At 31.0% G+C, this 5,401-nt stretch overlaps 1 pseudogene; it reads left to right on the forward strand.

Annotated features, from left to right (window-relative positions):
• Window positions 1-1,209, forward strand: part of LOC111366884 — a 6,336-nt pseudogene extending 5,127 nt beyond the window's left edge.
• The last annotated feature ends 4,192 nt before the right edge of the window (window positions 1,210-5,401 follow it).

Here is a 5,401-nt window from a genome sequence, read left to right on the forward strand (position 1 = left end):
AGATAGAGAGAGATGATTTTAACCCTAGCCATGCAATTGAGCTTCTGATTATGAATTTTTGTTTGAATAATTCTGATTTACAGGTACAATTTATTATTATTTTTTTAAATATTTTGATAGAAAAGTTGGCGTCTGATGCTGCCCTTGACCCAGCTGGGCTGCTGGCCATGGCTGTCCGCCATGGATTTGCTCTGTTTGTGGCAATTTTCGTCGGAGCCAAAATCTCCGGTGGCCATGTAAACCCTGTTGTCACCTTTGGTTGGCTGTTGGTGGCAAATCACTGTTCTCACTGGCCTCTTCTATTGGATTGCTCAACTTTTGGGCTCCATTGTAGCATGCTTCTTGCTCAAAGTTGTCACAGGTGGCTTGGTAAGTTAGTTTATTTTTCCACAATAATGTTACTCTTGAAATAATTTTTTTCTCGCTCACTCCAAATGTGAGAGAGCGGAAAATATTATGCCCCTATTTGGTTGTATTAAAAAATTGATTAAAATTTAAATCAAAGTCAACTATTAATTCATGGTACACAAAATTTTTTAATTATACATTCATTATTTTTTATCAAAATCTACTAAATTCTGATTATTAACTAAATCATACAGCAGTTATTTCTTTCATGCATCTAAGTGTAGGCCATGTTCATTTTTCATTAAATGTTTGACACGTGTACAATTTTCATAAATAAGTGATTATGAGAATATTGAAAATAATGATTCACGAGATGAGAATCCTATTCTTTTTTGACTGTCAACACTCTTTATGAAGAATAGTAAAATGGGAAATTGTTTTCTAAACAAATTAGTAATTATTTTGATGATTAATTTAATAATTTCTATGCAGGCTATTCTAATCCACGGTGTGGCTGCTGGTGTTGGAGCCATTGAAGGAGTTGTGATGGAAATTATAATCACTTTTGCTTTGGTGTACACAGTTTATGCCACAGCAGCTGACCCAAAGAAAGGCTCATTAGGCACAATTGCCCCCATTGCTATTGGCTTCATTGCTGGTGCCAACATTTTGGCTGCTGGCCCATTCTCTGGTGGCTCCATGAACCTGGCTAGGTCGTTCGGTCCAGCCGTGGCTAGCGGTGACTTTGCGGGCAACTGGATTTATTGGGTCGGTCCACTTATCGGTGGTGGCCTGGCTGGACTTGTCTATGCCAATGTGTTCATGGTCCACGAACACACACCACTTGTTAGCGAGTTCTAAATTGTTTTTCATTTTGTAATTTCTAAATCAAATTTCTTTCCTTTTTCAATTTGGTTGTAAATCCATTTCTGGGAATAGTGATGCCTTCTGAAAAAAAAAAATAAATAAATAAATAAAATAATAATAATAATAATAATAATAATTTTAGTATACTTTAGACTTTCATCAGTTTTTATTTTTTCAGTTTCTCCATTTACATGTAAAAGGACACAGTTAAATACATTTTCCTTTTATACATAATTATATAACAATACTACACAACTTTGATTTCAAAAAGAGTACACAATGAATTTATTTATGTATTCATTTTTGAGAAAAGACAGCGACTACAAATCCAATCATATTAATATTAAATTTAGTCGAACAATTTCCATGTTTATTGAAATGCATAGTTCGTAAATTGGACCAAACCAATGTTTGTGTAAAAGTGATTGTTTAAAAAATGATTTTTTTGAAGAATGATAAGGAAAAATGTCGGTAAAGAATAATCATCCAATCTTAGTACCTACATATATCAAGTTGAATGTATGCAATGGTCTTGTGCCAAGGATTTGTTATTCCACAAAATGGTTCTGTTATATATTTTTGTCCATGACGAGACTACAAGTCTCTATTGTAAGGTACAAATGATCCATAGTCTTGTTTGATTCCCATTATCCAATAATTTTTTTTTTTTCAAACTTATTTCTAACCACGCATTTTAACAATAAAATAATTTTCACGTAAACCTAAGACTTTTTCTTATTTTTTAATCACTCATTTATGAAAAAATCACTATTACAAAATTTATTTTATCATAAAAATGGGGCTCAAACAAGGATATAATGTTTAAAGTTTTTGCATAAATTTTCGTAGTTTCAAAATATTGTTACATTATTCAATCAAGTTAAGAGTGTTGGATTTTACTGTTTTAATTCGAGTATTCTATCTCAATTCAAATATCAATAATCAATCTTGGAGCTACTAGGAGTCGATATAGCAACCTATCCATTGATGAGATATAGGAGCGAGAGACATTAATACATGACAGATAAATTTATATTGATGACTAAAGGAGGAAGCAACATTTTGTATTGTCGTCGTTTTTTATATCCCATAAGTGTACGAATCGTAACAAGTAATAAAGTGGACCTAAAAATCCTGATATTGTTCTCGCGAGGATTACTACTTAACAATTGGTTCGATTATTCCTAATTTTAATTTGATCGGAAAAAAAAAGAATTAAATGTTGTGATTTTTAATATAACTATTTGAAAATATGTGGATGCACACAAAGATCAATTTAGAAACTAAATAATGAACGGATAATACAGGAAAATAATTTCATTTATTGATCACCTTTAAGTCTCAATCCAAGATTCGCACCTAATGTAGTGTTTGATCGAATTTTCCATTGTATTCAATTCACCCCTCTCGGGTTCTCATTGAGCCTATTTAAATAATTCTTATAACGATCGCAATAATCAGTAATTAGGATTGGGCAAAACTCCCGAACTAAATTGAACCGAATCAAATGATTCTTCTTAAGTTAAATACCCAAACAAGTATCTGAATCGAAAACCGACGAATTTGGTTCAATTCTCAGTTTTAGATTAAAAATCGAAGAATCAAATCTCCCTAATTTTTTAATTTATTTATTTTAATTTTTCTAAATAAATTTCCTAACTAGTTAACTCAGCTCAAACTTAAAAATATGATTTTCCTATCTCTAATTTTCAATCCAAATTCAACTTAATCAAATTAGCCTAAATTTTACCCAAATCTGTTATCTTGCCTTAGTCTCATTTCTACCGTTCTGGAGAAATCGAACTGAAACTTAGTAACGTGTCTCTTAATTATTGTGAGTTTGTTGTATTCCTCTTCCTATAATTTTAGCAATCAAATCTATGAAGAACTCAACAAAAAAAGACGCAAAAGACGCATATGATTAGATTCCGTTATTTTGTAAGAGTTAAAATTAAACATGTCATTAGTTGAATTATTATAACTTTGTAAATATTAAAAAAATTAACTGTAGTACAAAACCTGGGAATCGAATGGAACCAAACCTGAACAATTCTATAATTAAATTTAAATTTGACGGTTCCACTTACTAAATACAAAAAAATTTTCGGGTCCGATTCAATTCTCGTTAGAATCAAACTGAATTGAATCATGCCCAACCCTAATCAGTATAGATATCTCTACACGTTATACTAATTTACCGAATTTTTATATATGGTACAAATCTAAAACTCACCTCTCTATTCATAACGGATTCACGAAATCATTGAATAATTGGCCAAAGAATTCAAAGTATTAGGTACATAATTGAAATCAACACATATGCATTTAAAGAACTTGATCTTCAATAAAGGAAATAAAGGGTCTCATAAAATTACAATTTTACCCTAATATAAATTTAGTTACTAATGATAATGGAAGAAAAGTTAAAGAATTGCATTACTAGGTTTTGAATTGAAATGTAGAAAATATGATAAATCTTGCGCCAAGTTCCTCTCCTAGTTTCAAATCTTGATTTCAAACCCTTGAATAGTTGTTTTCTCCTCTTGAATTTGTTCTCTAATTTTCGAGTTGTGTTCTCTATCTCTCAATGTGTTGTATCATCCCTCAAATGTGTCAAAACTTATATTTATAGTTCCCCTCATATTTTTGGTTGTTGTAGGGTTTTTATGGGCTTTAAAATGACCAAAAATGGGCCCTAGATATACTCATGTGGCACCTTAGCGCCATGTAGCACCGTCACGATGCTGCGAGGACAAAATGGTGGCCATGTAGCATCACCTTTTTAGGGAAATTTTCACTGCACCTCTTTTAGTATTTTTATCATAACTTTCTCTTCCGATATTCGATTGAGGCGATTCAAATTGGGTTGAAAAGATAACTCAAATAGATACAACTTTACTTGAAGTAGTCATTTTTTAATTCAAATATTTACTGGGTCAAAAATGGGTTCCAATATTGAGCTGAAAATCTTGAACATATTTGTGTGGTCGAAAATCTACACTATATCCATATTTTGATCATATTTCACTTATTTTGACTTCTAACTACGTCCAATTGACCTCAAGCATTCTCTAATTTTCATTGTAAGGTTCAATAAAACTTTTGAGCATTACACTTTTGTTCCCAAACTTTGAATCTTGTCCGTTATTTGCCAATTTTCATTTCTTTCTTTTAATTCTAATTCCATTCATTGAGTTTCATCTAATAAACGATATATACAATAAATTAGGTTATAATTGTTCAAAATAACTATTAAATATCTATATTTTTAGGTCCAAATTTAAATGTATTAAAATACACTTATCAAACACCCCAAACTTAAACATTTATTTGTCCTTAAACAAAATCATAACCTAACTTAACGAACACATAAATATGCAAAAGGTTCTGGTTAGATAACCTGCCATCTTGTCTTAGCATTTGAATCATTGTATCAAAACTATAAACAACTTCAAGGTCACATAACCAAAATCAATATCTATATTTTCAATGCAAAACTGACGTGTGTGTGAAGAATTAAGTAAAATATTATAAATTCACAAGTTGTTTCAATTATCGACCCTTGATGGTCAAATTTTTACTTTCATCACTTGTAAGATTTACACACTTCCAAACTTATTCATTTTTAACTCTTTTCTCAATGTGTGATTTATGGTTGAATCTTTATATTAACTCATCACCTTCTCTAGTTTCGATGGATCTCACTAATTGCAAGTCAATATTTCAACAAATAAGGATTCTCCAAATTTTGATTGCTTTAAGCTCCAAGACTCAATTAGACTAACAATCCATTGTCAAAGATCTAACTTTCTCAAATAAGTAGTTGGGACTTAATCAAGGCATGTAGTAAGTAAATACATAATCATTATTTTTTCTTATCTTACGTGCAAACTTCTCTCCATTAAGCTTTCTAAATGACTTTTGTAAAGAGCTTTAGGTCGATGACTCCCGACTCAGATGATCATAGGGTAACAGGTTTTTAGATATCCTAGCAGAGGCTTAATTGCTCGAGTCATAAAGCCTACGAAAAGACATTACACAATGAGATAGCTTTTTATTCTTTCGTTTCTTTTTTTCCCTTTTTTCTTTTTGCCATGATTAGTGCAATGCTCCTCATTAAATACCAATTCTCAAAAATCGATCCTAACTTAAAATTTTCACCTAATTTCATCATATTGGTTTTAGA

Source organism: Olea europaea, chromosome 18, assembly GCF_002742605.1.
Source record: "Olea europaea var. sylvestris chromosome 18, O_europaea_v1, whole genome shotgun sequence".
Classification (NCBI taxonomy): Eukaryota; Viridiplantae; Streptophyta; class Magnoliopsida; order Lamiales; family Oleaceae; genus Olea; species Olea europaea.